Genomic DNA, 12,475 nt, shown 5'->3' on the forward strand with positions numbered 1-12,475 from the left:
GAAATTACTTTTAGGATCAGTTGTTTATTCTTGCATAAATTTTAAGTTATAAGAGTTATTTATCAAAAAAATTAGATTGAAATAAAAGTCAAATAAACCACATATAGTTTTGTTTGCCAAATAGTTTTAGCGAACAAAATGGGCAGATAAAAATATTTAGACATGGATCTGAATTCATGAACATCTCAATTTGAACACCCTAGACCGCTAGGCTACCTCGCCCTACTGTATTAAGGATGTTCAAAATATAATATGTAATCATATGAAGTAGTATTTGGTCTATATACGCACTATAATTTTGCGGCAAAGGATGTTGGATTGGGATCCGAATTTGCTCCAGTAACACATCCTCCATTATCTTTCAATAAGGATCTCTTGTTTGTTTGGTATAAGAAATTTATCATCTTTCAATATTGTAGAGAGTTTGATAATATTCAAGAAAAGAAAATGTGTTCCGCCATATGTTGTGGGATTCCTTGTGTTTATGCTTCAAGTAAGCTAACAATTTAGCAATAAGGTACCACAAATACAACAGCCGGTCAGTTCCTTAGCCCAGCAGCGTAAGCTCCATCAGTTCCTTCTTCAGAAATGGGAGGGGCAGGAATAGCGGCAAAAACAGCTGCATGCTCTCGATTCTGCTCCAGCTGGTGACCGGTTGGAAAGATACCAACAATAACCTGATGCACTCAAGATGTTACAGATTAGTTTTGCAAGCTCACACAAAATGAGGAAACGATAAAAAATTTAAAAGGACAAAAAAAATATTCAAAGTAGCAGTTAAATGTGGGTGCTATTTCAAGAACTTCCCCACTAACATGGATACACACAAAAAAAGAGAGATCAATTATGTTTTTTGTGTTGCAATGCCAGCCAACGTCGTAAATTCCAAAGATCATAAATAGTCCCAAAACTGCTTGCAAGTTGTTGGGAAAAGAATAGCAATGAGCTAAAAAAGCTGGGTAGTTCCATTCTAACCTGAACGAGGCTAGCGGCTACCAACAAGCCTGCAAGTGCTCCTCCTATAACCTGACCATCAGGGTCTGAAAGAGAGACACTCAGTCCACCAGATCTGCTTTTTGTTACTCCATCATCACTTGGCCTAAATGATCCCTCCAGAGAGAGAATATTAAAACGACCCTGCAGCAAAATCATAATTTGGATAAGAAGAAATGCTAATGATGAACATTCCATCATACTTCTTGCTTTCATTCCCAGTGGGAAATAAGTATTTCGATTCATATAGTAGAAAAGAAAATGGCATTTCTTCCCTCAAGAGTTGAAGGTCTGTGCTTTAAATCTACAAGTAAAATGTAACTATTATTTTAAAAAAAATATTCCGACGGCAAAAATAGAAGATAGACAGAACAGGGTGCCTTGGCAAAACAACAAACAACATATTTATTTTTTCATTTGTTTTATTCATTTGGTATGTATGTGGTGCAGTAGCCCCGTAAACTGATGAAGGTACACATCAGCATCCAAGGGGTGTTATAAAAATGTATATGCTGCAGCAAAGAAATCAAGCGCATCCATACATGCAAATCAGTATAGTAGAAGTAAACGGCTCACACCTCATAGGTCAAAGTTCCACCAGAAGAACTAGTCTGATGAAGTGTAACACTTGAAATTGCACCAATTGCAGACAGCACACAAATAGCTCTAGGTTCTTGTTGAGCAAATGAAATTATCTTCATGCTGACATCCTAATACACCAAAGAAATCAAAAGAAATTGGATTTTAAATATTCTAACAGAGGTACAAACAGCCAAGGAAATTTCAGCAAAATAAATGTCTAGAAGCAAGGCTCCTCAGCTATAACAATTGTTTGCCAACAGTAAGATGGCACTTGTCCTGCACTTGGCGTGTTTCATCAAATGCTTACTTTAACCTGGCGGACAAGCTGCACGGGAAATTTTAATGCATCCCTCAATTGACTGCATAACCAAGCCCCAAAATCAAATTGGAAAGAAAAAACTCTCCAATATTTGGACAGACAATTACAACCTCCATCTCATCTTGTTTGACCTACTTTTTACTTTGTATATCCCAAAAATATTACTTTCTAAAAACGGTGAGGCCCGTCATTTCTCTGTGACAACTTTAAACATTTCATGTCTTGAACATATTTTAACATATATCTACCAGAACACAGCACCAGTGCATGTGCACAAGTAGGTTGCGATAAACAAGTACATCATTTCTAGATAATTATGACTATAGACATCAATAAATGTGAGGAGTAGGGAGATAAATGTTCTAAGGTTAATAATTAATATAAGCTTTTGGCTCTGCCAGATCAAGTGTTTCAGTTTTCCCAGGTATGATGAGCATTGAATAATATCAAATTGTTTATTCCACACATATTCGAGATTCCAACATTGTCTTTCGTATATTCAGACGTTCAATACTGCATTCTTGAAAACCACATAAGAAATTTGATTTCAGGTACAATCTTAAAAGAAAAAAAAGGTTGTTTCGATACAACCACTGTGGCACCAGGAGTTGCCTATTTTCCAAAAGTTTAAGAGATATTGGTTTCAACACATGCTAAATAAAATAATTAATGATATGTGGTTTAGCACTCAGAAATTTCTTTATTAAAAACAGAAATAACCAGTAAGCACCAGCCACTTGTTACAGACCTAAGAAAGATGTCTACATCCGGACATTGAGATATCTACTTGTCGAAAATCAAACCATTCATATTTATATCATAGGCATTTTAAATGTAAATATGTATAATTGAGAAAGCAGAAAACTTATTGAGGAAAGCAGGTGAATTGAGCCATATTAATTACTTATCCAGTTACAGTTCAAGGATATTTTATCAATTGTATCGGATAGGAAGTAATAATCACAACAAGGAGTAAATGTTAAAACTACCTCTCCCTAACTCATTGACCTCTTTGACTTTCCTTTCCCAAAAAATCTACCTTTTGACAATTTTCTATCAGAAATCTAGGGCTGCTCAGCCTATGATGGCTTAAAAACCATGGTGATAATGTGCTTCATTTCATTCAGCTGTAGAAAGCAGCATGAAACCAGCAAGAGGCTAAGTGCGCATGAATTGCAAGCAAAGCAAAAGGCAACACATTTGTCTGAATGCAACACATGCCCTAACAAAAAAGGCTAGTTCTTGATATACCAATAAATTCTCACCTTTGAAGAGATAACATAGAACTCCTGCTTCAGTGGGAATAGATGTTCAAACAACAACAACAACCCAGTATAATCCCACAAAGGGCCGCCCCGGTGCATTAAGCTCTAGCACGGTACAGGATCAGTCTCTTGTTCTCAGTGCAACATGTGAAATGACTCAGTCAAGAGATCGATCTTAGGATACCGGCAAAGGAAGAAGGTGGATACTACTTTGATTCCGATTCGGGCGGAGGACCGCTATGTGCGGGGTCCAAGGAGGGCTGGACCACACGGGTCTATTGTATGCAGCCTTACCCTGCATTTATGCAAGAGCCTGTATCCACGGCTCGAACGCATGACCTCCTGGTCACATGGCAACAACTTTACTAGTTACGCCAAGGCTCCCCTCAATAGATATTCATACCAGAAACTCTTTTAGATATGGAATAAAGTTATGAATGTATGTATCATTCTCTACGACATAAGCATCAGCCATATTATTATTATTTTTGTTGTAAGAATTAGCATCAGCAATATAATTAATCCTAGCACCCAAGGGTCTACGCAGCACACCTACTTTGATTCACATCATACAAATGAAGCTCTCAGTTTGTTAGGTGAGAAAAGAAAAGGAGATGGAGAACAAAGAAGGAAGCCATTTTAAGCTTATAAAAGGATCTTTTTTTTTTTGACAGGTAGCTGCATTTAAACACAACAAAGGTTCAGGAAATGTTATTTCCTTCAGACCAATTTCACCAAGCAGAATACCATACTTTATTCAAGTGCTTTAACCTGTTTCTCCTGAAAAAGATCGAAAATTATATACCTCAAGTCCAAGTCAAATTCAGGAGTAATTTCTTACTGTTCACCAATATATTTTCTCTATTGTCTTCACTAGAAGGGCGTCATGCGTTCACTACTGGTCTGATGCCTTTGGCTGACTGACATATATAGCCAATATCCAATTTATATCCATATGGAAATTCTTTTTTGCTTAATATTCACCTGTTATAGTTTATTCCTTTTTGACTAGTCAAATTAGCTCCATTAGAGAAATTTGAACTTGACATACAGAATCATATATTTGATCAACGTGTCTGACCCATTATTCCTCTTCGTCCTTTATCTGTGATTTCCTGAGAAACGCATTGCACATATCACCAGCTAAGAGCTAGATTGAACCCACTTCCCAGATAGTATACCTAGAAGGGGATATGATCTTTCAAAAATTGAGCATTAAGGAACTATCATTAGTTAGTTTAACTGTACCTTCTATTTCATTTACACCTATGTTGCTCAGCGGGTGCAGCTATCCGATATGGGTGCGGATCTAGAAGTCGGAAACTTCATCCCATAAATTTAGGATTAGGGTTACGGATTCGAGTGTGGATATGGATGATGCGATAGGGCCAATAAATGTATAGTACGACATATAAAGTATATATTCCGATTGATTAAAGTTATAGATCTAAAATTATTTAATTCTTTATAAACATCACACACCAAACCCAATCAATCTATACTTCCGGGTCATAGATGTAGACAAAGTACCCAAGGTAAATTGACCAAATCCCGGTATGGATCCCACATCCACACCCAACTCATGTCGACACAGATGCGGCAAGAATTTTGAAGAGTCCAAGCAACATAAATTTACACCACTATTTGGCTGGATTAGGAAAGTCAAAAGAAAACTTCGAGAAGCATTCCATAACATCAGATTAACCTCTTCTTGTATCCCTACCACAAAAATTTAATAATTATAGTCATAAATGAAAGAAATAGATAAGATCAACCTCTCTATAACTCTAACTTTAACGCACACCATCCTTTCATTCTTCCGGTCATAAATCAGGCATAACGGAGTATGAACATTTGAAATTCATTAATATTGGAGTATGAACATCGGAAATTCATTAATACATAAGGCTTACCTCGCCAGCATTAACAATGATCACATGCGCAGAAAGATTTGCACCGACAAAGTATTCCATCCTCTCACCTGAGGAAATAGAAGATTTAGCAATAGCCAAACAAAGTTAAACCTTCAAGACACAGAAAATTAAACTTTTTAGATATAATATCAGCTTCGAACAAGTAAAATTGATAGGCAAGATAATTAGATTATATTTTTTTTATAAGGTAAGGTAATAATTAGATAGTATTTTTTTTATAAGGTAATAATAAGATAGTATTATTTTGACCGCAGAACACATAGAGACCAAATTTAACCAATTTCCACGGGAAATTGGAGAAAATCATAAGCAGTAAAGTTTCGTATTTGTATTAAGAAATCCGTTGATATTATAATAACATTTAGATGGGAACCCAATTCAAAAATGTGTTGCTGGTCCTGTGGTAAGATTTGGAGCCCAAGTTCGTCTCATTCTTGTTGCCCACTTATGTGAGTTCGAATCTCCTTAAGGACAATCTACACTTCCCTTTGTTTTTCGTTTTTTCCACAAAACTTTACAAAACACTCCACAGTCCTACATCTACACTTTATTCTTTTTTTTTTTTTTGTGTGTGTGTGTGTTCTTAATTTTGATAAACGAAACATAACAAATGACTAAAAGCCAAACTATAAAAAGAACCAAATATCGGTACTTATGTTGTATTTAAGTGGTTTGTTACTCTTTTCAATATATATATGTTGAATGTCGGTACTCTTTCCTTAGTCCGGTTATTATAATATATTAACTTGAGGTGGTTGTAGGAACCCATAAACTTCAGATTTTGGATCCAACTCTGTACTAATAGAGTCACTTAGGCCTTTCATCTCTAGCATTGTTATATATGACAACAGTATTAAATCTATTGATACAGTTTCAATAAGAGAGTTACATCTACTGATAAAATATCTATGCGTAGATTTGTATTCTAGTTTCAGAATTTGATATAAAGCATAATCAACTGAGTTTTGTTACTCGCTTGCATTTATTCATGAGGACATATCTAAAAATTTTGCATAATGATGATAACCTTTTTATCACTATGAGAGAGTAAACTATCTTAACACATTGCCGCTAGAAATAAACTTTAATCTTGTCGAAATCGAAAAGAACAAACGATCAGTGAGACGGTAAAAGAATATTACTCCATCTGTTTACTTGGCCAAGAGTGCTGAGTTTTATAGCATCATTAGCTGGTATAATTACTTCTATAATTATAACTGAATAAACTGATTCCAAGTTCAGTATTTCGTCTGTCATGCAAAAATATCAATATACTATATGTATACGTCTCATGGGTCAGAACAATATAAATTCCATCACTTTCCTGCCTTTTTAAAAATTATCAGCTTCTTCACTGTATGCACTTGGTTATTTGTTCTTATCCCATCTCTATATATCTCACAATTATTGTCTGAAGATAGACATGCGTGTTGATTTCAGTTTAGAAGACAGAACACCAAGTGGTCCAACTCTATTTGCTCAATGCATGAAGCTGCTTCTCTTCCCCCACCCCCTCCCACCAAGAAAACTAGTACCTTTAGATGCAGTGAAAATATTCTCCCCTTTCACTATCTTCTTCAACATCATAAATGCCATCAAAGATCCTTCCTGATAATGTGGACCCAGTCTAACTCTAAGTTAGTAAATACTTACAACAACGCAATCCAATAAGCAAAACAGAAACAAACAGAAATAGAGCAAACATATCCACACCACTAGATCCATCCCCATACTGTGAAACATTATTAATCAATAATCACAAACAAATATTCAACAGCGCGATCCAACGTTTAGAAAATTCTAATCCGATTAGCCGAGCAGCAATATCAAAATTGCATTCAAATTCTACAAAATAAAACAACTACGCCTCAGTCCCCAACATGTCGGGGAAAAAATGTTACCTGGAGTTTCGACCTCAAACTTGTTCTTCTTCTTAAGATGATCAACGGGGCAACTTCCACTGTTTCTCCAAGGTGAAAAATTTCCAGTAAGAGGAATTGAAGCTGATATTGGCATTGCTGACAATGCGACCGCGGCTACTTGAGCATCTGGTCCATACTTCCTAGGTCTTCCCTCTTCCTCTTCCCTCTCCCTCTTCTTCTTCTTCTTCTTCTTCTTCTTCTTCTGCTACAATTGTTCCACTAAACTCATTATTAGTAATACTTTCAATCCTTGGGGCCACTCTGTAGCTTTCAGAATTACTAAGTCCGTCTTTCTCCTTCATTCATATACTCCACACTGCTTAGTAAATAATCATAAACCCCTGAAAACTCCAAAATAACTTAAGCCCCCCAAAACAACTAAAGATCAAAAACGAAAAACAATAAATCAAAGCCTCAGAATTACAAGAGAATAAAAATACAATCTTTTTTCCAAATGCTATAAGTAATATATAACAAGTAATGTACCAAGAATCTGTAAATGCTAGAAATCAGTTTCGTCTACAAAAAGATCATCTGACTACGTCAAATTTTTGCAGTGGAAATCTAATGACTACTGATATTCTGAACTGTGGCATAAACTCTGCTACTGCAGAGGAAAGTACAGAGAGCTTAAAAGAAGAAACTATTTTTATGAAAATAGAAAGAAAATATGTAAAATCTTTGTGTTTTCACAATTTCTTTGAGGTGAAATTAGGGTTTTTGCAAGGAAAAAGGTAAAGGACAAAAAATAAAAGTTGAAAAATAATTTGTTTTTTTTTTTGGCAAATACATTTTTGTTCATAAATTTTAGGGAGAAATTCAAAAATAGCCGGATTTACAATTCGTTCAAAAATAGCTCAGTTTCAAAAGTAATCGAAATTTAGCCACTTTTCATGTAAAGATAAATCTGAGCGAAAACACGGTTCAAAACTTGAAAAATACGCCAGTATATTATACTAGAGTTCCAGCAAGTATAATTGTCCAGTATAATATGCTGGAGTTTGGAACACCGGTGCTCCAGTCTCCAGTATATTATACTGGAGTCAGCAAAGTATACCGGTCCAACATAATATGCTGGAGTTCATACACAGGTGCACCGAACTCCAGTATATTATGCTGGACCAGTCTCTGTTGCAGCAAAATAGTGGCTATTTTTCATTGACTTCGTAAACGCTGGCTATTTTTGAATGACCAGTCTGAAAACTGGCTATACCGTGCTATTTTTACTAAATTTTATCCATATTTCTCAAATTCCCAAAACCCAAATTTTTGGCCCAAAATATTACTATTACAGTTTTTTAAAAGGGATTTTTACATACCTATGCACTGTTGGAAACTTTATTACCATCCTTACTCAAGTTTTACTATAATTACATATTATATACCCAATTACCGTTTATGTACATTTTAAGGGAATTAATGATAATAATTAGTGTATTAAAATCACTCTAACGTATCTTTCACTCTCCCACGTTTCTCTCTCCACATCCCACCCCCTCCCCACGTATCTTGCACTCACCCACGATTTTCTCTTCACAAAATTCAGAATCCCTCCATTAACGCCTATTTCCTCTCTTCTTCCATAAGCATTCTAAATTTTACCCTCTTCTCCAAAAATCACCTCCATTAAAATTTGTGCTTAGCTTGATTTTCAATGAAGACGAAAATAACTTCAAAGAACAGCCCTAGAAAAGGCAAAGGAGCCGATATTCCTACATTTGATTTGGGTGTTTTAGAGAATTCACCCAAAAAAATATTATTTGTTTGAATTGGGTATTGTTGCAAAGAATTGAGAATTTTCTATACGTCTCTCTCTATCTCTCAATCCCTAATTTCAGTAATGTAAAGCAAAGGAAAAGAGAGCAGCAATTCCACCATTGACAACCATTAAAAAGCTTTGAATTCGAATTTGGATTTTTTTAAAATTATTATTTGTTTGGATTGGGTGTTGTTGCAAACAATTGGGAATATAGTTTGGAGTTTATATCTCAATTTTGAGGGTGTTTTGGTGAAGATTAGACTTGATTTGGCTGAATTTTAGATTGAAACTCGAAGAAGAAGAAGAAGAAGAAGAAGAAGAAGAAGAAGAAGACGACATGATATACATTATATTTACAAAATTATAGAAAAATTGTAGAAAAATTGTATCTGTTTTTATATAATTTTTTTATTTAATTATTATATGAAAATTGAATAATATTGTATAAAAATTTAAGTTGTATGACATTATTGTTGTATATAACTGAGTAGAAATAATGTATGAAAATTGTAGATAAGTTGAAGATAAGTTGTATAATATATAAATAATTAGTTGTATGAAATTTATTTTTACTATGTATAAATCAGATACACAATATACAAAAGACATATTGTATAAATTTTGTATTTAAGTTGTACATTATTGTAGTTGCATTTAACTGGGTGAAAATAATGTGTGAAAGTTGTAGATAAGTTGTATAATATATAATTAGTTGTATGATATTTGTTTTTACTATGTATAAATCAGATACAAAATATACAAAAGACGTATTGTATAAAATTTATATAAAAATTGTATTTAAGTGATATGATAGTGTAGTTGTATATAACTGGGTAGAAATAATGTATGAAAATTATTTTGTAGAAATTGGAAAGGGGGAGCACCCCTTGTTTTGTAGTGTAGATTCTGCGGACAATTTGTAACTGTATAAATCTGAGCTGGTCAGGTTCTAACGAAAATAAACAATATTCCATGTAAATTTTTGTACGCTCACGTTAACTTGTGCTTAATATTTTTGCAGGTTCCCATATTGATAATTCAAAAATTTAAAAAAAGGAAGCTAAAAAGCGAAAGGCCAAAGCTGATAAAGCTCCACAAAGCATCAAATCTAAGGAGCTTTTTGAACAAACTTAAACTTAAGGCTAGGAAATATAGTTGGTCAAAATAAGGTGCATTGAAGAACATAATTTTTGTCATGAAATAAAAGCAATTTAGTAAAACACGAACAAGAAATAAAAGCAATTTAGTAAAACATGAACAAGAAATAGAGATAGAGAGAAGGAAGAGATTTTCTTCTTCAATTGTGTGTATTTTCCTATCTATTACAAGGTCTTTATATAGGCATGAAAAGTGAAGAAAATATGTCATGAAATATGTCATTGAACATAGAAAATATGTCATTGAATATGTCATTAGCCATTTGAGAGAAAGATCATGGAGGAAGAGTAAACATCCACCATATTTTGATTTTTATCATAACACTCCTCCTTGAATGTCCATAAATAATGTGTCTCGTTAAAACCTTATTAGGAAAAAACCCTATGGGGAAAAAAATCCTAATGTAGGAAAAAGAGTACACATATTTAGAAATATCTCTTTTGGTTGCCTCGTTAAAAACCTTGGAAGGAAAACCCAATGAGACAAAACCTTGTAAGGGAAAAAGAGTACAACGCGTATTAACTCCCCTGATGAGATCATCAGTTCACATCGTTGAGCCTTCGTATCCCAATCTTGTACACTAGTTTCTTGAAGGTTGATGCCGGTAGATATTTGGTGAACAAATCAGCCATATTATCACTTGAACGGATCCGTTGCACATTAATATCACCATTCTTTTGAAGATCATGTGTGAACGATAATTTAGGTGAAATGTGCTTTGTCCTAACTCCTTTATGAATCCTCCCTTTAATTGGGCAATGCATGTTGTATTTTCTTCATACAAAACTGTGGGTAGTTTATCACACTTCAAACCACATTTGTCTCAAATAAGATGTATAGTAGACCTCAACCATACACATTCTCGACTTGCTTCATGAATAGCAATTATCTCAGCATGATTAGAAGAAGTAGCCACGATTGATTGCTTAGTCGATCACCAAGATATGATAGTCCACACATGTAAACACATAACATGTTTGAGATCAAGCCTTGTGTGTGTCAGATAAATACTCCACATCGACATAACCAACAAGATCGGTATTGCAATCATTGCCATAAAATAAGCCCACATCGGTAATCCCCCTTAGATAACGTAATATGTGCTTGATTTTATTCCAATTTCTCCTTGAGCAGAGCTATATCTTGTTAAGACATTAATTGAAAAAGTTATGGCATGCCTTGTAGTGTTAGCAAGATATATTAGCGCACCAATTGCATTAAGATATGATACTTTAGGACCAAGAAGCTCTTCTTTATTTTCATGAGGTCGGAGTGGATCTTTATTTATATCGAGTAATCTCGCAACCATCGGGGTACTTAATGGATGTGCTTTATCTACATAGAAGCTCTTTAAAATCTTTTTAGTGTATGCTGATTGAAGGACAAAAATTCTATCTTTCATATATTCAATTTGTAGACCAAGACAAAATTTTGTCTTTCCAAGATCTTTCATTTCAAATTCTTTCTTTAAATAGTCTACTGCTTTAGGAAGCTCTCCGGGAGTTCTAATGATATTTGAATCATCAACATACATGGCGATTATAACAAATTCAAATCCATATCCTTTTATAAGGACACAAGTACAAATTGAATTATTCTTATACCCTTCTTTCAACAAGTACTCTCTCGGGCGATTATACCACATGCGCCCTGATTGTTTCAATCCGTATAAGGATTTTTGAAGCTTTATTTAATAAATTTCTTGGAAACCTTAATATGCTCCAAGACAATTTAAATCTTTCAATGACATCCACTATACGCATATCAAGTTTTTCATATATTGCCAGATTAAAACCTGAAGTGACTATATCCACTATAAGAGAACATGTCTCCGTATAATCAATGTGAGGATATTTACTAATTTTCTTGTGCCACAAGTCGTCTTTATGTCTATCGACTTGAACCTTTCGCACAAGAACACATTTATACCTCAATTGACTTTATACTTTCAGGTGTTGGACTATCCGTCCGACTTCACATTTTTCAAGTGAAGTCAATTTCATTGCGTATTTTTTATTTGGCCAATCTTTTATCCGTCCAAATTTCATGATAGATTTGATCTCAAGATCCTCGTCAATATTAATCATATTGAGCGCTACATTATATTAACAATATTGTCGACAATCATTTTATGTCGGTTCCATTATTACCCAATAACGACATAACTTATTGAGATCTCTTTATTTCATTATTTTCAGGTACCTGAGCCTCTCCCATGAGGTCTTATGAAGTGTTATGTCGTGGTGCTCTTCTAGCGTAAGCACGTGATTTTTGCCCTATATGAGAATTACTCCCAAAAAATTCAAAAATAAAATGATTTTTCTTTGGTGTACAATTTTGTGATATTTTGAAGAATTATTTGTATTTATCTGTGCGTGTTTATTCGCTAAATTAATAAAAAATACAAAAATATGTCGCATTTTGCATGTAGGATTTAATTCTACAATTGTTAGTAATTAAAATTGTTTTACAAAAATAAAAAATTACAAAAATAGGCATCGTTTGCATTTTTAGCATTTAATGTCCAAATATACAATTTTATG

The 12,475-nt window shown here is 34.1% G+C and overlaps 1 pseudogene; it reads right to left on the reverse strand.

The window, feature by feature from the left end:
• Positions 1–306: 306 nt before the first annotated feature.
• LOC107782323 (AT-hook motif nuclear-localized protein 1-like) lies at positions 307–7,808 on the reverse strand (annotated as a pseudogene).
• Positions 7,809–12,475: the final 4,667 nt, after the last annotated feature.

This window comes from Nicotiana tabacum, chromosome 6 (genome assembly GCF_000715075.1).
Source record: "Nicotiana tabacum cultivar K326 chromosome 6, ASM71507v2, whole genome shotgun sequence".
Taxonomy (NCBI): domain Eukaryota; kingdom Viridiplantae; phylum Streptophyta; class Magnoliopsida; order Solanales; family Solanaceae; genus Nicotiana; species Nicotiana tabacum.